This window comes from Meles meles, chromosome 17, assembly GCF_922984935.1.
Source record: "Meles meles chromosome 17, mMelMel3.1 paternal haplotype, whole genome shotgun sequence".
Lineage (NCBI taxonomy): Eukaryota > Metazoa > Chordata > Mammalia > Carnivora > Mustelidae > Meles > Meles meles.
In genome coordinates this window covers 21,455,818-21,482,070 of record NC_060082.1, presented here as the reverse complement: position 1 = coordinate 21,482,070, position 26,253 = coordinate 21,455,818, and the positions used below count along the sequence as shown (strand labels likewise).

The 26,253-nt window shown below is 37.5% G+C and overlaps 1 pseudogene; it reads right to left on the bottom strand.

The window, feature by feature from the left end:
- Positions 1–1,688: 1,688 nt before the first annotated feature.
- LOC123927591 lies at positions 1,689–25,921 on the bottom strand (annotated as a pseudogene).
- Between the last annotated feature and the right edge of the window lie 332 nt (positions 25,922–26,253).

The window sequence follows — 26,253 nt, the reverse complement described above, 5'->3', positions numbered from 1 at the left end:
TGCCTTGCTGTATATCATATCCTCTGACTTAGTAGTTTTTATTTATTTATTTTTAAGTAATCTCTATACCCAACATGGGGCTCAAACTCATGACCCAGAGATCAAGAGTTACATGCTTTTCTGACTGAGCCAGTCAGTGCCTCATGACTTACTTATTTTATAACTGAAAGTTTGTAACTTTAGACTCCTGTCACCCATTTCAATTAGCCTAATGCCTTCATGGTCCATCCAAGTTATTGCAAATGGCAATATTTCATTTCTTTATGGTGGAATAATATTCCATTGTAAATATATACCATATTTTCTTTATCCATTTATCTGTTGATGGACACTTAGATTGTTTCCATATCTTGGTTACTGTAAATAATGCTGCAGTGAACATGGGTGGGGGAGACACATTTTCAAGGTAATGTTTTTGTTTTCAGATAAATATGATAAATCATATGGCAGTTCCTTTTTTAATTTTTTTGAGGAATCTCCATACTGATGTCTATAGTCATTACATCAGTTTACATTAATCCAGAAGGGCACAATGTTTCTCTTTTCTCTATAGCTTTGCCAACACTTGTAATTTCTTGTCCTTTTTATTTTTTTTAAGATTTTACTTATTTGAGAGAGAGAAAGTGAGAGAGAGAGAGAGCATGAACAGAGGGAGGAGCAAAGGGAGAGGGAGAACCAGACTCCCCACTGAGCAGGGAGCCCGACACGGGACTCAAGGGATCATGAGCCACCCAGGTGTTACTCTGTCCTTTTGATGATGGTTATTCTAACAGATGTGAAGTGGTATCTCATTGTGGTTTTGACTTGCATTTCCTTGATAACTGGTTATGTTGAGCATCTTTTCATATACCTTTGGCCATCTGTTTGTCTTCTTTGGAAAAAAGTCTATTCAGATCTTCTGCTCATGTTTTAACTGGATTTTGTTGTTTGCTTTTTGGTTTTGTTTGTTTGCTATTGAGTAGTGTAAGTTCTTTACACATTCTGGATATTACCCCCTTATCAGATAAATGATTTGCAAATATTTTCTTCCATTCAGTAGGCTGCTTTTTTATTTTGTTCATGATTTCCCTTGCTCATCAGAAGCTTTTTAGTTTGATGTAGTCTTGTTTATTTATTTTTGCTTTTATTGCCTTTGCTTTTGGTGTCAAATTAAAAAAATCATCATCAAGACAAATGTCAAAGAGCTTACCAACAATGTCTCCTTCCAGGTGTTTTACAATTTTGGTTTTACATTCAAGTCTTTAATCCATTTTGAGGTAATTTTTTGTGTATGGTATAAGATAGTGCCCAGTTTCATTCTTTTGTGTGTTGCTACCCAATTTTCCCAATAACATTTATTTAAGAGATTATCTTTTCCCCATTGTATATTCTTGGCTCCTCTGCGATAAATTAATTAACATTGGTGCACCTGGGTGGCTCAGTCAGTTAAGCATCCAACTCAATTTCAGCTCAGGTCATGATCTCGGGGTGGTGGGACTGAGGCCCACTTTGGGTTCCACACTGGGCATGGAGCCTGCTTAAGATGCTCTCTCTCTCTCTCTCAAAATTAATTAATTAATTAATTAACTAACTAACATGTATGTGGGTTTATTTCTGGGCTGCCTACTCTATTCCGTTGATCTGCGTGTCTGTTTTTATTCCAATACCATACTGTTTTAATTCTTATAGGTTCGTAATGCAGTTTGAAATCAGGGAATATGGGTTTTCTCCAGAGAGACTGGTGTGGGTCCATAGACATGGTTGGTGGATTCTTAATAGGAAGACTTGGTGAGCACATATCTTTCCAGAGCTCAGGAGTGAGAATGCTGTAGATCTTGGATATGGCATTAAAGTTGTCCTTGGTGAAGTCATACAGGGTAGTGGTACAGCCACTGGCCAAGGTGTGGCAGTCGTCGATGCTGGCCATCTCAGGCACAGTGGCCTAGATGATGACAGTGCCTTGGGGCGGGGAGGGTGGTGGTGCAGGGCACCAGCACAGAGTCATAGGGGCAGGTCTCCTTGCAAGCGATGGTATGGGGCCTTCTGATCTCATTCACCCAGTAGCCTTACTGCACGGGATGATGAAGAGTATAGCCAGGTGTTGGCACCATGGATGGCAATGACTACCTCCTGGGAGCACTTTACCCCCAGAACAACATGTCCATTGCAATCCTTGATAGTGACTAATGTCTTGATCCTGGCTCACTGGCCAGCACAGGTCTGCTTTTACACTGGCATAATCTTCAACACCTGTGGAGTTATTCTTAGAAAATGTACTGTAAACCCTCAGGGGTGACTATGGAAGCAGCTGAAACAGCAGCAGCGTTCCTGTTCTCCAGGTGTTGAACACAATGACTTGGAAGGAATAGGATCTCATCATCTCCTGGGGGCAAGGCAGATATGAGGAGCTATGAAAGAAACTAACCTTTGGGCAATTGCTAGCACACATCCTGTTCCTCCCTTATCCCATGACCCCCTTCTTCATTGTCCCTGGATAGGGGAGAGTGCAGGCCTGCTTTCCGGCTTAAAGATAATTGTTATCTCTTTGTATTCCTTCCCCATACTTTGATACATCCGTCCTTGTTTTGCTGATTTAAACAAAACAAAACAAAACAAAACCTAAATAAAAGCTATGCACAGAATTCAGGGGCAGCTACTCTCCCTTCTAGAGGCAGCCCTGCACCACCCCTCAGATGGGTGTCCGAGAGCATTATTTCTGTGCATGACGACAAAAACTTCATTCTTGAGGGATATCCCAGGAAAAAGGCAAAGATCTCAAAATCCTTAATGGGCAGGAAGAAGAGCTAAATCTCCTCCACAGACTTGATCTTCCTGTCCTTGGCAGGGCAGCCCAGTTTGGTGATAGGGATCCACTCCTTGTCCTCAGCCTTGACTCTGAGAGCTCTGTGGCCTCAGCCCTAGCTCCAGATGCCACTGCTGAAGCCCCTCTAAGCCACCACAGTCTCAAGGCCCTCTAGAGACTCTGGGACCCCCTGCAGCACTAACATCCACTATTTGGCATATTCTGTTTTCCTTCCCTCCATCTCTAGTGCTCTTTCCTTCCTAAAGAGTCTTAATTCTTCAGTTTTAACAGGGGAGGTGAGGTTGTCTTTTGCTTGAGTATATCACTCAGTACACTCTAGTCAGAAATAAAGCTCATAGAAGAAAATCTCTATATAAGGATCTTTTGACCTGGTTTGCCCACCACAGGCACCTGATTCTTATTTGTAAGAGACATGAAATCCATCCAATTCACTTAGTCTTTCATTAAATAAAACAGAGATTTGGGTAATTTCAGTGCCCTGTTTTCATTTTCTTTCTCTCTCCCCCCATTGCTTCCCCCACCCCATTTGCCTACTCAACTGATCCTGAAATGGGTTTAATTACTTACTTAATAGGTTTCATGATATTTGTGCTTAAAAACGCACAAGGGGGAGAAAAAGAAAGTGATTATAAACATGAGGAATACAAAACTTAAACAGAGTAAACCAGAATTTTGCCTCATGGGTGGTTTTATTGCTCTTGAGGCAGGTGAAGAAAATATGGGCTCATAGAGGTTCCTCACCCTTTGCTAAGAAATCCCTGTAGGCCCTTAGGGAAGACCGCCTCTCCTTGTGCTTCACTGAATTCTACATTCAGTCTAATTTTTTTTAAAATTCCTATGTTTTAATCTACCTATTTTCAAGCTGAATCTAATAAACTGTTGGTAGTAGAAATAAGAGGCAGTCCTTAATTCAATCTTAATTCCCCGGAGATGTTAAAAGAAATTAAGGCAGGATCAGATGGAATTTAGTTCTTACTTTTTACAGTCAATAGAAACAAATGAGCCACTCCTGAGATAGTTTTAGATCAGATTTAAAATACCAAAGACCTTTTATATTTCCAAGAATTTTGCTTAGTTACTTTTCTGGGCAAAATTTCAGGATTTTATAGCATATTTAAAACTCCCATGACACCAATTTCATTTTCTTTTAGTTACTTAATAGACTTTTTAAAAAAAACGTGATGCCAATTCTTACTTGGCAGAATCTACATAACATTCCCAGCCAATTCTTCATTTTCACATATTCTTGGGATTAGAGTAAAATTGCCAGATTTAGCAAATAAAAATGCAGAATGCCCAGTTAAATTAGAATTTCAGATAAATAACAAATAATGTTTTGGTATAAGTATGTTCCGTGCAATATTTGGGCCATACTTATACTGGAAAATACCTCAGATGACTTAAAGATTTCTTCAAGTGTTCTCTCTTAGTTCTGGAGGACAGAAGTCTGAATCAAGTCCCAGCTGGGTCCCAGTCACTGCTAAGCCTCTAGGAGAGAATGCTTCCTGCCTCTTCCAGCTTCCAGGGGCTCAGGCATTCCTTGGCTTACAGCAGCATAACTCCAATCTCTACTTCTCTTTCCATATCACATTCTCTAGTTCTTCAGATCTCTCTCTACCTTTACCAGGACATCAGTCATTGGATTTAGGGCTCATCCAGTTAATCTAAGATGATCTCATCTCAAGATACATAATTACATCACAAAGACCCTTTTTCAAATAAGGTAGCATTCACAGGATCCAGGTATTAAGACATGAACATAAATTCTGGAGGTCCACCATTCAACCTGCCACAGAAGAGGATGGCTAAAACTCCAAACACCATCTGAGGTTGATAAATTCATGGCTCCAGTGTAAAATGTAATACACCAAAGCCAAAAATGAAACTAATAAAGGTAAACCTGTATAAAGCTTTGTTTACTTGATTTTTCCATCATGGACACCAGATTTTTATTTGTAAGAAGCATATGAAATCCACCTATTTATTAAGTCACTTCTTCAATGAACCATTTGCTAAGCTCTTTTTACACGTCAGTGTCCAAGAATCAGAGGTAAATCAAGCAATCTAAAGGAATATGTTCTACTAAGGAGACAATGGACCAATCAATAAGCAAACGAATGGGATTGTTACATAATTTAATAAGTGCTATGAAGGAAACAAACAAGGTGGCTGATAAAGCGTAACTGGAAACAAGCCATGCTGCTTAGAGAGGGCAGTCATCAAAGGTTCTCAGAAGAGATGACATTTGTGCTGAGTGTCAAGAGATGAGTGTAAGCCAGCCACACAAAGATCCCCACAAAAAATTTCTTGGACAAGGAATAGTGAGTTGAAAGGTCTGAGGGTGGGAAGGGATCACTGAGCTCTAGAAAAAGGTAAATGCTACAGTGGCCAGAACATAGTGACCAGGCAAAAGCATAGTACAAGAATGGGGGTGGACAGACTAGAGCCTACTCATTGCTATGTTTCTTTTTTTTTAAGATTTATTTATTTATTAGGAAGAGAGAGTGAGCATGTGCACGAGTCGGGGCAGGTACAGAGGGAGAGAGTATCCCAAGCAGACTCCCTGCTGAGTGGGGAAGCCCCATGTGGTATTCAATCCCAGTACTCATGAGATCATGACCTGGGGTGAAATCAAGAGTCAGATGCCTAATCAAATGAGCCACCCAGGTGCCCCATTACTGGGCCTTATGGCTCATGATGGGATGTTTGGACTTTACTCTCTAGAAATGAGAAGACACCAATGGCTTAAGAAGAAGAATGATGAGATTTGGTTTATATATTTAAAATTCAGTGAGTGCTATGTGAGAAATGACAGTGAGGCAAGCAGACCGGTGAGGTTACTATAGTAGGCCAGGCAAGGAAAGTAGAGTATTGTTAGGCGTATGGAAAATAACGGAAATCATTTGGAAGTCAAAATATCAGAACTCACTTATAGATTACACATTGGTGGTAGAAGACAGAAGAGGAAAAGATGACAACACCAATTACAGGACATAAATTTTCCCAGTTAGAAAGTATATCACCCAGCTTTTCTTGCAGTTCAGTAAGACCATGTAAGTTCTAGACAAGAGGATGTGAATGGAAGGGAAACGAGCAATCTCTGGGTCACATCTGCAAAAAGAGAAGCTGAGCTTTCTTCCTCTTTCACTCTTCTAGATGGCTGGGAAGAGGGACACTTAAAGGAGCTGCTTTAGAGCTAGAGAAAAAAGTCCCATGAAAATGGAAAGTCCCACTATCCAGCATTCTTGGATGGTCTCATTGATTAAGTCATGTTATCTGCCCTGGACTGTCTGCCTTCTTTATTTTATGCTATGTGAGAGAGAAGTTAAGATTCTACCTCGCTTAAACCCCCATCCTTCAGAGGTTTGGTTACAGTAGCTCTCTTTATAACCTAATACTCTCCGAAATGGCTACAAGAATCCCAAACTCTCTCTCTCTAAATCTGAATATTCTGCACATGTGTTCTTGCCTCCTGCCAAGACATGGGTTCTATTCTCTGTGATAATGAGGGCTGGAACATGTTGAAGGAAAGCCATGTTGGTGGAAAGAATTCTTTTCTCCATAGAATCCAAAGTGAAAGGGATTTCCTGTTGCACAGTGTCATGATAGGTTTTGTACAATGCATTAAATATCACCTCAGGTACAGAAAATCATGGGTGTTCACTGTTCATATATTTTTTACTAAATATTGTGTTGATTACACAGGGGAGTAACATTCAAGTTAAGATTTGTCATTTAAGGGTAGATATTTAACATCTGCCTAGGAATTCTGTTAAGAGCCTGAATGTCAGAACTTACAACATTAACTATATAAAATTAACACTTAGTCAAAAAAAATTACATAATTTTTTTGCACTTGTATGCTACATTTATTTTTTCTTTATTCCTGGCTGAAAGTCTAACATGAAATGAATCCTTTTGGTTAACTTTAGCTGCATTCAGAGTATATACAATTTATAGTTACTCTTCTATGTCTAGGATTTTATTACATTGGAAGTAAGCAAATTAGGGGCGCCTGGGTGGCTCTCAGTCAGTTAAGCATCCAACTCTTGGTTTCTGCTCAGATCATGATTTCAGGGTCGTGGGATGCAGCCCCATATCAGACTCCCCCTTTAATAGGGAGTTAGCTTCTCTCTTTCTCTCTCTGTCCCTCCCCCTGCTCTTGCTCTCCCTCTCTCTAAGGTAAATAAATAAAATAAATCTGTTATTAAAAAAAAAAAAAGAAGAAGAAGAAGAAGAGGTACCTGGGTGACTCAGTTGGTTAAGTGACTCCTTTCAACTCAGGTTATGATCTTGGAGGCCCAGGATTAAGTGCCACATCAGACTCCCTTTTTCAGCAGGGAGTCTGCTTCTCCCCCTGTCTCTACCCCTCTCATGCTCTCTCTCCCAATAAATAAATAAAATCTTTTAAAAATTAAAAAAGTTAAAAGCTTAAAAAAAAGAAGAAAATAAGTAAATTAAACACATACATGCAAATCTACTCCATCTCTGCTGTTAGGAGGGAGAACCATAAGAATAAGAATTATCCCTTTGAATACAAGGGAAATCACAACATTTAAGGTATATTCAGGGACTTTTTAAATCTGTTTTTTGGTTTTGGTTTACATTAGATTAAACTATACATAATGCTCTCTTGAATACTTGTAATTATTAAATATAATAAAATTCATAAACATAATTAAGATGTTTTAATTTAATTATGCCAGCATCAGACTAAAAGTGAACCTTTAAGTATCTTTTTCAAGGAAAATGTTCCTCGAAGGAGAGTATCATGTTTAATTAATATTTGCTAAATATTACCACATATTTAGACTTCATAATTGAATAGGGCCTCTGTATTTTTATCAAATCTTTACAATAATCCGAACTATTATCATTCATCTTTTGTAAGATAAATCTTAATGAGGTTACATGAATTGCCCACATTCATCCATCTAGCAAACAGAAAAGCCTGGCCTTATTCCAAGGTCTTCTAATTCCAAATGCAGTGCTCTTAAGATTCAACACCCTGACTGGAGTCTAGAAAGACCCAGCACCTTGCTACTCTAGATAATTTTTCATAAGCTAAAGTAGATAATGCTATGCAATTACTGACTATATTTCCTATTTGTTGAGATCTTCTTAAATTATATACTAAGGAATTAAAATGCCTATAAATAGCAAGAATAAAAATACAAATTGTGTATTAAGGACTTATAATATGTATAAATAGCAAAGTAACCATATATTCTTTGACTATACCAATCTTTATCTCACCCCTACTTTGGCCACTCGAGAAACTATCTTACCACCATGGCCCTGAGACTTATGAAGCTCATAGACAAATGCTTCCTTTCTTTTCATCTCTCTACACTACTTCTCCCATTAAACATTCTCCCTGCCTTCATTAAATCATTAATCCCCTTGGCTCTTTCCAGTTCTCTCAGACCAATCATCCCAATCTGTCTTCTTTCACTTTTTGACCCTGCCCAGGTCTCACTGTGTCATTTTCATAGTACATAGTTCATTTACTGCCATACTGGTTGTCTTTGATCTCTTGACCTTCAAGAATTCTTTGTGTGCTGATTCCCATGGCTCACTGATTCTGATCCAACATCTGGAGGACCAACGTTATTGTAAAAAGTTACACAGCTGTAACAATTTATTGAAGGCAAGTTTGTAGTATCCAGTCTTAACTGGGGCCTTCATAATCTTTTTGTTCTGCTTATTTGACAAAAAACAAGCATTTGTTGAGTACTTCCATGATGTCAACTGTCATGCTATGAATTTAGGACACAAAATAAATAAGATAAACTTCCTGTTCTGGAAGAATTCATAGTTTCATGGATTCACCTAAAAATTCTTTGAAAACTTTCCTACTTTCAAGCCTCATCCTCACTTCCATGACATATCTTAGTCCCCGTTATACCAAAAAGATTGATATTACCAACCAGAACATCTTCAAAATGCTTCCATTTCATTCTGAATCTATGTATTGATCAGGGTTCTTCAGAGAAACAGAACCAGTCGGATGTATATACATTGTGAGAGGAGGTCACTGAGTGGACATGACAGCTGGTTGATCCTCAAGCTGCGCCTGAGCAATCCAAGGCTCCTTATCTAACCACCTCCTTCTTGGAATGTGCCTTCCACTCACTATTCCTGTACTAGCGGCCACTTCAAGGACGCAGCCTTGAGAGAGCAATGTGTTATTGAGACCATCTGGACTTAATACACGACTGAACCTGATAAGGCCTTCTGTATAAATTCTTAAGTTTCTGGCAGAAATTTGTGAGATGTACTTGTTTTATGCGTCCCAAGACAAGCCTCATATCTAACTCCCCCTGCCTAATAAAACTGCCAATCTGGAGTGATCTCTTTCTTAGGTCTCTCCTTGCACAGGGGCTAGTTTCAGATTTCACCCAGGAGACTCCTGAGATTAAAAACCAACATATATATGGGGCGCCTGGGTGGCTCAGTGGGTTAAAGCCTCTGCCTTTGGCTAAGGTCATGATCCCAGGGTCCTGGAATCAAGCCCTGCATCAGGCTCTCTGTTCAACGGGGAGCCTGCCTCTTCCTCTCTCTGCCTACTTGTGATCTGTCTGTCAAATAAATAAATAAAATCTTTAAAAACCAATGTACATAAAGAAAAAGAAGTCTGTCTTATGGAATTAGTTCACATAATTATGGGACTGGGAAATTCAATAGGGTGGAGACTGGGAGAAGAGTTGATGTTGCAGCCCAAGTCCAAAAGCCATCTGTAGGCAGAATTCCTTCTTTCTTAAGAACCGCAGACTTTGCTCTTAGAACCTGCAACTGGTTGGGTGAGACCAACTCACTTTTTGGAAAATAATATTTTACCCAGAGTCTGCTAATTTAAATGTCCTCTCATCTAGAAGAATATCTTCACAGCAAAACCTAGACTGGTCTTTGACCAAACAACTGTGTATCATAGTCTAACCAAGTTGACACATAAAATTAACCATCACATTCTGTATCTTCATAATTCTTTCTCCCCTCATTTTAGCCTCTCAAGAGGTATCCTGCTTTTGTGCTATTGCTAACCCCTCCACACAAGCTCTTGATCTTTCTCCTTCTATCTTCTTCCAAAAGTTTTTAACAATTATTCCTGCTCTTTTCTATCATCAGTCTTGCCATCTTCATTGGCTCTTCTTCTAGGGAAACATGCTGAAATCTCTCTAGCTTTAAGGAAACTTTCCTTACTCTAATCCATTCTTCAGTCTCCTTAACGTCATGATCAAATTTCTTGCAAAACTAGTCAATCTGTGTTTGTTGTTTTACTTATCACTCATTAAGTCCTTCTCACTTGAAGCTCTCTGGGGCTTCCATTCCCATGACTTTTGGAATCTGCTACCTCTTCCCATTAGGCTGCTTTCAAGCCATGGAAATGCAATTCCATGTCCTGATTCTCCACCCAACCTTCTCCAGGTCTCACCACAAGGTCGATCAAGGGACTTTTTTGCATGGAAGGAGAAAGACAGGAAATGGATAAATGACTCAGAACTTGAAACCAAACAAAGCTTGATAATATTGCACTAAACAGCACATTTTTACTAAATAATACTTGTTTTCAGGAAGAGAAGCAATCTTTCAGTCACTGAGTTAATCTTTCAAAGAGATTACAGAATATAAATTTTGTAGAATTACTTACAAATCGTAGCTATGACAAGTTGAGTATCTCTGCATATGAAGTTTTTCCAAAGCATAATTTTAGATGATTGATTACCAGCTGAGCATCTGTATCCAATAATGGAGAGGGCTGATTCAGACTAACAGAAATCCACCCAGAAAATACCTTACTTAGAAATATTCTTGGGACACCTGACTGGCTCAGTCAGTGAAGCATGTGACTCTTGATCTCAGGGCTGTGAGTTTGAGCCCCATGTTGGGTGTAGAGATTAATTAATAAAATCTTAAAAAGAAAGAAAGAAAGAAAGAAAGAAATATTCCTAATCAATGTACTGTCATCCTAACTGTAACAAAAATACACAAACAAGAGAATAAAAGAAGATAAGCATATTATTATCAAAATCTGCATAAATAGGACAACACAAAAAGAAAACAACTCTCGCTCTTTCTGTATGACATGAGATCACCAATGTTAAGGAAAAGGCGGGCTTGCCTAGGAAGATTCAAGAACTGCTGAAATTCCCAGAGATGCAGTTAATTTTCCCCTCAGTTTAGAAAGTAATCAGAACGAGAAAAATCTCATCCTCAGGTTGTACTAGAAAAGGGAACTATTAGATGAGATAACCTGAGAGTGGGAAATAAGTGTCCCTTAAGCTAACAGACATCCAAATTAGTTTCGGAAGTAAGGCAAAGGGAAATTTATGAATGCTTTGGCAAAACGAAACCATCTTACTCAACCCATTCTGTTTCAGGGGATGTGGCTTGAAATAGCTCTATCTTTGCAAATGAATAATTTATGAAAGCTCCAGTAGCCTTTGAATAACATATTTTAAACTAAAGTTGTTACTGAATAAAAGGTAAAAGAGGAACTCACTTCCAATTCCTCTAATTTCAACATGGATTATCATAAAGTTTTGATTTAAGATCATCTAATAACCTTTTTAGTTTATTGCACCAGTCTCAGATAAATCCTTGTTTATGCAGCAGCCAAAGTACTGCAAAGAAGTCAGAATTCATGGGAGCTTAGCTTGAACAGACTAATAATATAAGCCAAGTTCTGGTTTAAGTCCATTTATAAAATGAGTTTTATAATACATTGGTATATTTCTTCTCAATTTTTTATTTTTTAAAGATTTTCACTGATTTATTTTGAGAGAGAGAGAGCGTGCAAGTGAGAGAGCATCCATCGGCAGAGGGAGAGGGGAGAATCTCAAGCAGAGTGCTGAGTATGGAGCCCGATGAGGAGCTCAACCCCACAACCCTGATATCACAACCCGAGCTGAAACCAAGAGTCAGACACGTAACCAACTGAGCCACTCAGGTGCCTGGTACATTTTCTTTTAAAACATTTTCTGATTCTAGATTAAAAAAAAAAAAAGGACTTAAGTACAAACAAGAATTAACCTGATAGGGATACCCGGGTGGCTCAGTTGGTTAAGCCTCTGCCTTTGGCTCAGGTCATGATCCCATGGTCCTGGGATTGAGTCCTGCATAGGCTCCTTGCTGGGCAGGGAGCCTGCTTCTCTCTCCATCTCTGCCTGCCACTCTGCCTGCTTGTGCATGCTCTCTCTCTCTGACAAATAGATAAAATCTTAAAAAAAAAAAAAAAAAAGAATTAACCTGACAAATGATGCCAAAAAACACAGCAGACTATCATTTTTATTTATTCTGTCAAAAAGAATCTGTTTTCTGTTACTGCCACTCTTATTTAAAAGATTATGTTCTAGGGGCACCTGGGTGCCTCCGTCAGTTAAGTGTCTGCCTTTGGCTCAGGTCATGATCCCAGAGTCCTCTGCTCAGCGGAGAGCTGCTTCGCCCTCTGCCTTTGCCTGCCGCTCCCCGTGCTTGTGCTCACATGCACTCTCTCTTTGTCAAATAAATAAATAAAACCTTGTTTTAAAAGTTTATGTTCTAATTAATTACACTGGAGTTATATAAATACAACATTATTACTGATTTCAAATTTTCTATTAACAGGTCTATGTCTTAGAAATGAATGAAGCAGAGCTAACCCAGAACAGCCTTTCTACCCTCTGATTAAAAAAAAGATCATGCCCCAAATAACACAGTAATCAGTCAGCTGGTTAGCACTTCCATAATCCCCTTGCTCAATGCACTTAAATATCTCATTCTTGGGGCGCCTGGGTGGCTCAGTGGGTTAAAGCCTCTGCCTTCAGCTCAGGTCATGATCCCAGAGTCCTGGGATCGAGCCTCACATCGGGCTCTCTGCTCAGCAGGGAGCCTGCTTCCTCCTCTCTCTCTGCCTGCCTCTCTGCCTACTTGTGATCTCTGTCTGTCAAATAAATAAATAAAAATCTTTATAAAAAAAAAATATCTCATTCTTAGCACTTCACACACCTCACATGGGTTGAAGCATTTTTTTTTTGCATCAGTGCTATTTGTATCTCTTGAACATATACGTCGTACATAAAATACTATATAAAATTAAATTTGTGTACATGTATGTTTACCTTCCTATTTAAATACCTTGATGTACAGCTTATTTTATTCATTGCTTTGGGTACATAGCAAATTGCAGACTCAAAACTGTTGGTTAATTGAAGAGCTATTCCTATATTTGAAAGAGGATAGGGAAAGAAAGATGAAGGAAGCAAGCCTTCGAATAAAGTTCCTGAGGAAGACAGAAGTAGCCAATGTATATGTGAATAATAAAAAAATCATTTCTAGACCTCTACTTGTTTATTAGTGGGTTTTTTTCTTTGTACTCTTTTTACTTTTTTTTTTTTTCTTAAAGATTTTATTTATTTATTTGACAGAGAGAGATCACAGGTAGATAGAGAGGCAGGCAGAGAGAGAGAGAGGGAAGCAGGCTCCCTGCCGAGCAGAGAGCCCGATGCGGGACTCGATCCCAGGACCTGAGATCATGACCTGAGCCGAAGGCAGCGGCTTAACCCACTGAGCCACCCAGGCGCCCCTACTTTTTTTTTTAATCACATGCTCTTCCCATATTAAAGTTGTTAATGCTGGGTTTCTTTTTTTTTTTTTTAATTGATTCCCATCCCAGCTTTATTTAGGTATAAATGAGAAATAAAAAGTATATATGTTGAAGGTGGACAACTTGATTTTTAATGTATTTATAAATTATGAAATGGCCACAACTGACTATTAACAAAAGCTAGTATTCCAAAAGCTAACGCATGGTGTCTATATATATGTATATAGACATATGCCATTGTCTTTATCCATTTATTTGTTGACAGACATTTAGGTTGTTTCCATATCTTGGTTATTATGACTAATGCTAAAATGAACACGGGAGTACAGTTATCACTTCAAGATCCTGATTTCATTCCCTTTGAATACATATATTTAGGGGGGATCAAAAATAGTATGGTACTGGCATAAAAACAAACATATAGACCAATAAGACAGAATAAGAAAACCAAAAATAAAGTCAACCATTTATGGTCAACCAAACTTTGATAACCCTGCCAAGAGCAAATAATATAAAAAGGAAAGTCCTATCAACCAACAGTGTTGGGAAAACTGGATAACCACATGCAGAAGAATGAAACCGGACCCTTATACATACACAAAAATCAACTCAAAATGGATTGAGAACTTAAATGTAAAACCAAACCAAACAAAAAACTCTTAAATATAAGACCCTAAACCATAAAACTATTAGCAGAAAATAGAGAAAAAACCTTCGTGACATTGGAGGTGGCAATGATTTTTTGGATATGACACCAAAAGCATAGGCAACAAAAGCAAAAACAGAGAAGTAGGATTACACCAAACCACATGCTTCTACTCAGAAAAAGAAACCATCAACAGAGGGGAAAAGTAACCTACGGAATGGGAGAAAATATTTGCACAGCATATATCTAATAAGGGTTTAATATCAAAATATATAAGGAACTCCAACAACTCAGTAACAGGAAAACAAGAAACCTGTTTAAAAAAATGAACAAAAGATCCAAATAGACATTTCTCAAAAGAAGACATACAAATGACCAACAGACACATGAAAAGACACTCAACATCACTCACCATCAGGGAAATGCGAATCAAAACCACAATGCGATTCACCTCACACCTGTCAGAGTCACTTATCAAAAAGACAAAGGATAAAAAGTTCGGCAAGGGTGTGGAAAACAGAGAACCTCCTAACACCATTGATGAGAACGTAAACTGGTATCATTACTATGGAAAACAATACCAAATTTCCTCAAAAAATTAAAAATAGAACAATTCTATGTTAGTACTGGATTTAAGACTAGGCATCCATCTCTCCCTCCAAACGTCTAAACTCAGATTCCGTCTTCCCATCTCTGCTGGGAATGCCACCAGGCTTTGTCCTGGTCCCATTCTATCTGATTGGACCACCTCCCTGTGCATGGCTCCATGTCAACGTTGATTAACGATGCACAATTCATAACTTGTCACCAAGTTAATTTAGCAGAGGTTTCCCGCAGGGGTCCCAAATAAAAACAAACAGTGGCTCCGATGAGCCTCCATGAAACTTTCTTCTCTTCATTATTCTGGTATTTTAGTGAAAAGCCAACCTGATAGAATAGGAACTACATCCTGGGAAAGAAGGAGAACAAAGCCCATTGTGAAGCTAGGCTTTTTGTCCAGGTCTTTGCTACAAACTTCTATTCAGATCCCTTGCAAACATGGAACTCTCCCCTGTTTCGGTTGTAGGTAAGAACTACAAAGGTGAGGTCCTTAAAATGGAGGGAAGAAAAGCCTGGACAGGCTTCCATTCCACTAGAATTTAGACACAGAAGCTCTTAAATGAAAGAATCTGGAAATTAAAACCTTAGCCTATTATCCACCCTAAGAATGTAATCTCACCAATCCGCACTGCCTCTCCAAGGGCTTGACTTAGTCGGCTTTCCACTTCCACACCTTCTAATTGTGGAATTTCCTTTCATTTTAATTCTCCTCAGAGCCAAACTCTGATTAAATGAACACATATGGTTTCTAGGATTTTGAAACTGAGCTCCCTCGGCAAGAAGCTACTTAGAGGTTGAACCAGCCAGCCCTCTCCAGTTTTCTCTGCCTGAAATAGATAGGGCAGTACCCCAGCAGGCAATTAATTGATCCCTGCTCCCTTGCATTTTCTCTCCTGTATGAAGAAACAAGACAAAAATCCTCGGGCAACTACAGGCTAGATATCAATTTACCTCAGCTCAGCACATTCCAAGTTAATGTACTTAGCTTTTTAGAGATGAGTACAATGTTAACATATTATTTACATCTCGAAGATAACCTTCCTTTCAAAAATCTAATTGAAACTTTCACTTTTTTAAAAGAAAAAGCACTGATGGCTTCTCAAGGAAGATTTACGGGAAGTATCTTCTCCAGTTGACACCCGAATGTCAGAGAAATGGCAGCTGGCGGGAAGGCCTCAAAATATGGAGACTTGCACGTTCCTACTAATAACAGAGCCATTCAAACGGGCACTTGACTTCTTCCCTAGGCACTTGAACACACAGGCTTTTCTTACCTCTGCCTTTCTCCCGTAAGCTCAGAGCTCACAGAACTATTTATCTTTTCTTCCTACCTTATCTTTGTGTCAGTTGGTAGTTTTAGCAAGTCTGAAACGCTTCCATAGCTAAGGAAAGAGAGGTAAGGATATTTTAGTTATCTTTTTTAACTCCTCTGAAGATATATCTCTGCATGTTCATCTGCATATCCACTCATTATATTTTATTAAGCACCTGCACAGGACATGTCAGACACTGTTCTAGGTCCTGGGATATAATATGGAAGAAGAAAGGGAAAGTCCTAAAAAAACAAACAAACAAAAAAAAGTCCTTGTTCTCTGCTCTCGTGGAGTTTCTGTTCCAGAAGGAAAGTTCACAGTCCCTTTCTAAAGTTTAAGTTCTACAAAGAAAATAAATCAGGAACGTGATAGAATGATTGGCGGCCACTTTTGCAGATTAAAGTTGATATCTGAATGGCAACATGAGCTAGAAATGGCAAAACTGGGAGCAAAACATACACAGAGGGTATGACAAGTTCAACAGGTCCTAAGTCCAGGAGTGACCATGGCCTAGTTGAAGAACAGGAAGAGCATCGTTGTGGCTGGAGGTTAGTGAGAAGCAGAGGACAGGGTCAGGTGGAAGAGGCGAAGTCCTCAGAACCACAGGAAAGAGTTCAGATTTCATTCTAATGGTAAAGGGAAGGCATTCTAAAAGGGATTAGGATTTTTAAAATAGTACTCTTGTTGCTGTGCGGGAGAACAGATGATGGAGGGCAGGAATGGAAGCAGAGAAACCATTAATTTAGAGGCGATTACAGATGTCCACGTGAGAGACAGTGGTAGCTTGTCCAAGTGAAAAATGGAAAGGTGAAGAAGAGAAGACAGATTTGAAAAATTTTTTGGGAAGTAGAGCCGTCTGAACTTACTGATAGATTGTACACAGAGGGGGAAAGGAAAAAAAAAAGAAATCAAGTAGCCATTTACTTGAGATGATTAAAACATGGATTCAACTTGGAACAGATTTGGTTTGAGAAATTAGAAGGTATATTGTGGACAACGTTAAACGTGGGATTCCTGTCAGACAGTCAAGTAGAAGAGTTAAGAAGGCAGTTGGACATTCAGATGTGGATCTCCAAACAGTGGTTAGAATTTTCTGCAAAGTCGAGATAGGGTACTGTTTCACTGTGGAAGTGGTCTGCCTTGGGCGATTCATTCATCCATTTATTCAACCAACATTTAACATCTGCTGTGTGCCTGACACTTTCTAGGTTTATAAGACGAATATTCCCTCTCATAAAAATTACCATCTTGTGGGAGGACACAAACAATCAAACAAATAAACAAGAATATACCAGAGAGTGATAAATGTCATAATAAAAATAAATCCAGCAGTAACACACATGATGATGACTTTGTGAGCATGTTCCTTTTATGTGAATATACCTTAATTGTTGGCATATATATTTGGAGGGGGCTATGGAAGAAAGATTAATGTATTGGCAGTAAAAGAATCAGCAATCCCTTCAGTTATCTGGCATGGGCTTTCAGGTGAAATACAGATGCTCAAAATTCAGAAAGAACTTAAAAATGTATTTACAAGTAGAAGAGGTAAAAAGAATAAAGACATTTGGTAACAATCTAAATTCAGCCTAACAAGATTATCAGAGTTCTTTTTCAAGCAAGACTTTATGGCTTTCCATCTCTTCAGCTCTTTTTATGCTTCTAGACAAAGAAACTAAAACAATAAAACATTTTTATCTGCTTCTATAACCTGATTCTATGTGAAAATACCCAGAGGGTATTGCCATTCTTTTTTTGCCTTAAAATTCACTGATATTGCTTCTCTATAGTTTACTTCTCTCCATCCTTGATGTTCAATTTCCTTCTCTGTGACTAGTGGTATCAAGTTATCTCTATCCCTGAGAGAAGGGACAAAGGTCAACACTAAAATAGTCGAATCTGTGAGTGAGAGAAGTCATAAAAGGTCTCAAACCAACCTTTGCAGCTGTTTTTCCAAAGTCCAAGAAGAAAGTGAGAGAGAAAAACTAGGAATATGAAAGCTGATACAAATCTGTTCCTAATATTTTATCTACTTCAGGAAGAACTATGGAGCCAGGTATTGGAATCTGGGGGACTCTGAAATCACATTTTTAGTATAAACTTAGAAGAGTAATATTCTGGAGACTACAACAAAGAAAGCTATACTATGAGATTTCCTATTTGACTTGTGGCAATAATGTTGTTACAACAAATAAAAAATTTTCATAGCAAAAGAAGCTGAATAAATGACCATTCTCTTCCAAAGTGCAGTTGCAAACCACCTTTTATCTCAACACTACGTAGTCTATGCAATGAATTAAAAAATAAAACTCCTGTGACCTCACTAATCCTCTATAAATCTCCCTCTGGTAAAAACACCAGCAACAAATCACCAGTCTACCTAAAAATACAAAATACAGTTTAACTCTCAAAACGAAGTTACTGGAAATGATCTTTCTGGACAAACATTAAAGTGCAGTGACACAGCTTCTCTTCCAATTTCCAGCCCTAAATCTCCCCTTATAACCCTATAATGCAGTATGTCCCCTCATGGGGACAGGTTTCCCAGAGATAATCCAAATTAGAGACATGGATTTTTAAAAAATCAGATTTTGAACATTATAATAGAAACTGTTCTCATAACCTGATGGAAATGGAGTGATAACAAAAGAGTTTAAAAAACTCTAATAATATCCCACTTAACTAAGATCATATATCGTTGTAAAGTAAAATTTACACTTAGGGGATATATCGATATTTTCATTTTCAAGATTATATTTCCATTAAAAGTCAACTAGACACACTCTCTACAAGATCGCTCACAAATTTCCTCCATTTTCCTAATACTCCCAGACTCAATGTGAAAGTAAGAAATGTTCTTTCTACTAAATATTTGTCCTTTGGCAAACATCTCTGTATTTCTCATTTTTCAGCTGTCTCTCCTAAAATGGCAATGTTCTTTTATTTATTTCTAGGCTAAGTATACCAGCCTCAAAATAACACTAAAATATTGCTCTTAGAAGGTATTTTATCAATCAAATGTGCCTGTAGGAATATGAAATAGAATAGATACCTAATTGAGAAAAAAAAAAAGTAAAGAGAAATGACAATAAGTTTCAAGGACCATTAATCTGTCACTTCATAAAATTAACATACTTAAAAACCAAGATGCTCAATAACCAACCAAAACTAAGATTAGAAAATTACGGCTCAGTCAGTTAAGCATCTGCCTTCAGTTCAGGTCATGATCCCAGCGTCCTAGGATCGAGCCCCATGTCAGGTTCCCCACTCAGTGGAGAGTCTGCTTCTCCCCCTTTCTCCGCCCATCCCCTCCACCCCACTCATGCTCTCTTGCATGCACTCTCTCAAATAAATACATAAAATATTTTAAGAAAAGAAAATCATGTTTCTGCATCTACTTTCCTTTCCTTGAAAAGACACGAAATCTTGCAAAGTGAAGACAGGCTTTTCAACCTAACTACGATGACTTCAACTAAATTATCTGCCTATTAATACCATTTCCAAGTTTCTGCTTTTTTATTTACCTTAATTTTATTTCAGATAATATTACTTCAAAATTGACGTAATTTTTCCTGAAAAGCTCATAAGATCGATGAGAATTAGAAAAATTATCTTCTAGAATCCTATAGTTTATAGCTAAAACTTACAGACAATAAAAAAAATTGACCATGGAGATATGTGCAGAAGTGAATTCTAGGCAATGGGAATTGCCCAATCCAAAGCTCCTTGGAGAGAGCCCATCATAGCATATGTAGAGCCAGTAGAAGATTTTGGGCAAAGAACTGGTCACAGTTCTCACTGACCTTTAGCAGGATCATTGCGCTTACTCAATAGATGAACAAGACTACTCTAGAAAACAACATAATTTTTGTGAATACTTGTCCTATATTGTCAGAGCATAACAAAATCTAAATAATCTTACATGGCCATTATGAAATAATTTTATTATCTTTTAAAATATATTAATATAAGCAAAAATAACCTATTTGATAGTAGAAACTTAGTTACATTCACTTATAATTTATAATTACCTAAAAGTTATCTCGTTAGCACTGCTTTCACTAACAGTAGGGCTAATGTTCATTGAAAAGTCAACATGTTTACATTTTGTTCACTCAACAAATATTTATTGAATACACTACTATGTGCCATGCAGAACATGAGGTGTGGGAAACACAAACGTGAGCCAAAAAACAGAACATTGTCCCTCCTTTCACAAAATGTCTCATGGTAGTAGTTACAGTAAAGCATCTTGGAGAGAAAAGAGGTTTTACTCACTTTTTATGAGAGAGTTCCAAGTTAAAACCTTCTGGTTGGAAAACACATTGTCGGTGGCTTTTCAGGCATTGACCAATATCATGCTGATATTCACGCCACCATTCCTTCTTCATCTGTATAGGTGAGAAGAGGATATAGATGAGAAGAGGAAGATCTGAGGCAGCCAGCTTGATCTACAAAACAAGAAAAAACAAAGACCTCATTGTTTATCATCATATTCAACTTTATTTCCTCCTGCAAGGTTATAATACCTACTATCACCAGCCACTTTATTTACCAGAGTTCACACCAAATAACTCTTGACTATTTCCAAAAATTAAACTTACCCAGAAATGATTAAAAAAAAATTGTCACTATTGAGAATATGCAAAAGAATGTGCTAAAACCTCTAAAGGCAATGTCTATAAAAAAGATTTTAAAACATTCTAAGTAAAGGCAGCAACATCAGAATTTTTTTCAGTGAATTCAATATTTATCTGAATGTAAAATTCATGTTATATTTACTAAAAAAAAAAAGGTCTCATGAGAAACACATTTTATGCAGTTTAATGGCCACACTTAGAATGGCAGATGTGGTAGAGGAGAATACTAACAAATACTGTTCATCAATTTTCAGAATGACAATGTATTTAGCTACTAGTTGTTTCCTGAATACACACAATGGGTACCCATGAACACCCACATTAACATATCAACGTTTGGAAGTCACCAGCAGCCTCTGGAGCAACAAATGATTCCTTTAGGAGCTAATAGCTTCAGTGATTGTCTCGGTGAAATACTTCCCTTCTATTGCTTTGGTGGTAATTTCATAGGATTGATCGAGACCTTTGTACCAACATATGGGCACTATCACATTGGCTTACCAAGCACTATCAACTGGACTACAGTAATAACAACACAATATGGGCAACAGCTCCAGACATGGATAGATTTCTTGGTGAACTTGGGCAAAAGCTGAACTTTCTATTATTCCATGTATATGTGCCATACTGTATGATTAAAGCCACCGTGAGACTGAAATAAGTAAAATCCTATCCCCTCTCCTAGTCTATGAACAAATCTTAGAAAGCTTCAAAAGTAGGTGTGGCTAATCAGCTGATCCTAAGAGGCTCCATCATTAATGGATGGAAATAGCAATTATCAATTGGGCTGCCAATCCACTGGAAAAAAATTTCTCATCTGTCAAAACAGAGCAAATGATTCCAAGTTTATAAGGAAAGAGACTTAATGATTTAAAAGGAAGTCCTTTACAGTAGTCTAGATCCCAAGCAGACGGGTCATTAGAAAAGCTCTTGGGAGTCACTACAGCAAAGCAATTGGTCGTCAGCAGGTGCCTGCCCTACAAGGGCAGAGACAGGTGTCTGCTAAAGGTGTAGATTGAGGAGGGAAGCCAAGCAAGGCACCAGGAGGACCGTAGGAGGCAACAGTGTAGCTATTTGAGAATCAGGAACTATGCTGAATAATGTTACACAAGTCTTCCCTGTGTAAGTTTTATATATACATTAATCTTTCTTAGTATGTAAGAGAGTTACTTGCTACTACTTCTTTGTGTCTCTGGTGTGCTAAAGTAGAGAACACAAAGGGGTTCCACCTAAATAGGGGCGAGAGTTTTTTAGGGTGAGAAGCACAGCCCTGGGAGCTGAGCTAGGTTATCACTGCAAGAAATAAAACGACAGGAATTAAGGGAGTGGTACAATTCTGGGAAATGTACTGGGGTGTGTTGGAATCACAATCATTTTCCCTTTGGAGGTTCTGTCCTAAGATCTCCTTTACTCAGATCTCAGGGGGCTTTTTGTTCTGCTTCTATCAAGGATAACACTTCCCTTAAAATAACTCTGTTGTGTTATTGTTGTTTTATTATCACGGTTCTTCCTTCCTACAAGCACGATACTGTGCAACAAAATAATTATTTTTGCCAGCTTCAGTAAGTACATTCCTGAAGTCACTGCTGAGGCATGTGTCCAAGCTAATTTCTAGGTTCTTGTAATTTAAGCTCTTCTGGCTGGATAATTGGACTAATGTCCAATAATCCAACCATTAAAACCAAAACTGTTTATTTTACTGTCCAAAGTAACAGAATTTCCTCAGATTCAAACATAATAACACAAAACAGCACAACCTCTGAAATCAACGTCAATCCAACTGTTTACTCATACTGTGTCTTATGTTGGAAAAAATTTTTAAATGATCATAAAACCAGCCTCTGGATAAAGGACTGCACGCTAAAATACCTTTAGGGATCAGCAAGAAAATCTAAGTGTGTGAAGTACCATACATAGAGCAACAAAGACATGTGGAAGTTGTTGCAAACTGATAAGTACATTCAAACTAAAAAAAAAAAAAAAAAAAAAAAAAAAAAAAAAAAATTGTTTAAATGATTGTGCTGGTCAAATAAAACATGTCCGCAGAGCAAATTCTTTAAATTTGTAACTGTACCCTCAAGTATAGCTGCATAGCATAAGTTGGCTAATACTGATCTTTAGGCCACTGGTAATAAGAAAATAGCACTACCGTAAGATGATACACAATTGCCCAAAGCCATATGTTGCACTAGACACTAATAATCACCAAAGTACTTTAACTGCAACAGGTTGATTCATATTTCCATTGGCCTTATCACCACTTTATCTCCTAAGGCACTAGCTCTATGCTTTTCCTTCTACTGTTCTCTCCTTCCTTTTCTTCTTTACATCTGCAACTTCGCTGATTTAAAAAAAAAAAAAAAATCCTTGACTTTGTTTTCAGGTTCTAATTTATGAGGCACTTTCTCCCAGGTACACTCCCTATTTCTTTTCAAGCAAAGGTAAACATTCTTCCCTGGGATTCCTGTAGTTTATGTCAATATTTATATATTATGAAGTACATTATAGTTTCCCATGAGACCTAATGGGGAGGGACTGTGTCTTAATCATTTATACGTAACCAAGGCCTAGCACCATCTTTGCCTGAAGGATGCATATAAAAAATGATTGTGCATAAAGGAATAAATGAAGGAATAAGTAGGCTTATTAGTTAATGTTACAGGAAAATTTGAGAATGCAAAACAATGAAATTCAATCCTTTTATGGATAAGCAGAAAGGTCCAAACCGTGTCCTAAAATTTCTTTTCACTATCTCAGCGATCTTTATTTCAAAAAGAAAATGCAGACCATTTATTAACGTTACACTGTTATGTTATTATACTAGAATTTTCTGTATAAATTGGTCCGGGTTCTCTTACTTGGCAAAATGGAGTTTCACTGTACATTCAAATTTAACCTATGTGACATAAGTGACAGAAAACCATTGTCACCCACTCTTCTGAAATGCATTAGTGCATTTATATCTTTCCAGACTTCCAGAGTCCTATCCTGAGTTATGGCTTAAGAGAAATTAGAGCAGATCACTTGAAAATTTAATCTCCCTCTTTCCTGTTAACCTGCCTCCAACCTTCCAGCTGCGAGCTGCAGTGACCTAGAGCCTTCCTCTGCCTTTCAATTATATAAACTTGTATATATTTTTCAACATAAATATTTTATTAGCGTTAAAGTGACTCAACTCAAATACTGATAATGTATGACAAAATTCAGTCTAGGAAAACCACTACTTTAAGACTTTGTAAAAACAGACATTTCATTTCAAATTTCCATTTCAAATATTTCTATTTTGTTTAATTCTTCCATTTACTTATTCATTTATCAGTATATTTGTATGGTCAGTGACAAATAATGAGCCAGACAAAACAAGGTAAAGCCTTCATGCCCCCATAGTTGAAAGGGTATATAAACAAGTAAATAGATTATCACAAATTAGTGTAAAGAGTATTGTGATCAGCAAAAGTACTAAGCAAAAGTTGGGAATGTGAGAGGGAAAAATGCTAGAGGCTCAAACTGCTGAGGCATGCAGAAAAGATCAGGCTGCAGAGAAAGGAAAACATATCTGTAAATATTTATCTAATCACTTCCCAAATTTTATAGCTCATTATGTGCACAATACAAAATATTCAGTTTGAAACTCATTTTGAAGTCCATGTTGAAGACCAAACAACACTCATGAAAGGAAAATCATGGAGTTTAGAGTCTCTATAATGCATTACATAAAATGTGCATGTAATTAAAAAAATTACAATTTTAAAAATGGATTACAAAGACCCATAATCAAGGAAAAAAAAACAAAAAACAAAAAACGAATCAATAGAAGCAGTCCCTGAGGTAGCTCACATGTTAAAATTAGCATAGTCATACTTTAGAGAAGTTATGATAATGTTTAGGGACTTAAAGTAAAAACTAAATGATAATAATCTCAACAGAGAACTATAAACCATGAAAAAAGGCCAAATGAAAATTCTAGAACTGAAAATTATAATACTAGAAACAAAAATTTTATCAGATGAATGTAAGAGCAGACTAGAGAATAAAAATTAGTGAACTTGAAGAAATATCAATAGAAATCTATTCCAATGAAAAAAGAAAATGAAAATTGGGAAAAGTGAGCAAAACTTTATAAAGACATGAATGACAATATTAAACAGTCTAACCACAGGGTCAGAGTCCCAAAAAGAGAGGAGAGAGGATGAGATGGAAAAAAAAATACTCAAAAGAAATAATGACTACAATTTCCCACTTTTGGTGAAAACAACTTACAGAGAACTACTGATACATGTAACAATAAGGACAAACCTCAAAAATATTATGGTAGGTGAAAAAAAAGCCAGGCATAGAAGATAAATATAGATGAGTTTATTCATATGCTAGAACAGGCAAAACTAATCTATGGTGACAAAAAGAACAATATTTGCCTGAAGAGGATCAAGAGAATAGAAGTAAAAATAAAGGAAGTTTCTGGGGTGATGGAAATAATCTATATCTTGATTTAAAGATGGTTAAACAGGAATGAATATCAGTCAGAATTCATTAAATTTTACATATGCTTAAAATCTGCACATTTAACTCTAGGAAAAATTTATGTCAATAAAAAAAGGAACATAAAAAAAGAAACTTATTTTTATCAAATTCAGCTCTAAGCTAAAATTGTGAGTATTGACCATTCTGAGTGTTAAAACCGGTGACTGAGATAACAGGAGAAAGTGTTGCTTTGGCTCTAAGTTATCCCTTGCTGAAAGGTTGTTACACTTTGGACCTAGTATCTTTCATTAGAATACACAACAGTCTCTATCAAACAAGTTCCTAGAATAATAAAGAATATCATTCCAAACATCTCTGAAATAACTCACAAGAATTCCTTAACAATATGAAAACAAAAAAAAAACCCAACACTGAACTGTGGGATGGCAGCTGCTGTCCAGCAGAACATGGTAGCATCTCGAGTGGAAACCGAGTTGCCTCCCCTTGAAAGGACTGCATTCATAATGCTTTAGAATCACTGCATCTCCCTCTCCCAGTTGAGCTTGCCCTGTAAGTAACCTCTGATGAATTGAGTCTCTTAGTAATGCTGACCAACTGGAAACTGAATAAAATGCCTTCTCAAAATAGAGAACCAAAGCCATATTCTAAAAATGACAGACAGCTGGCATAGCACATGCAAGATTCTTAATAGCTGCTTTTTCCAAATGGTCAAACTCGAGTCATGCTGGAGTGACAGCAGAATCAAACACAGTGAGGTTTAAGAAATTCATGGTGCTTTAAGGCAATGACTACACTTACACAGAACTCTTCACTTCTATTGCCTGTCTCTTCATTTTCCACAATCAAAAACATCCCTTATCTGAAGTTGTGGAAGAGATTATCCACGTGCTATTAGAACCTACTAAGATTCAAATGGGATCCTGGCCACTTTCCCAAATTGATTGATAAAAACTGAGAGTCAGTTGAACACCCGTGGGGATTCAAGTTAGGTATTCTGGAACGTTACCTGCTCTATACAATTAGTATAGAATTATTTTGATTTCAGTGTAGGTGGTTTCTCTTAGAATTCTATATCAGCAAGTGCAAAGGTACTGAGGCATAATGGAGGAGGGGCACTTCCACATATACTGTCATAGTAGAATCTTTGCCCCACTTCCAACATCTGAAGCTGAGCTTCACTTACT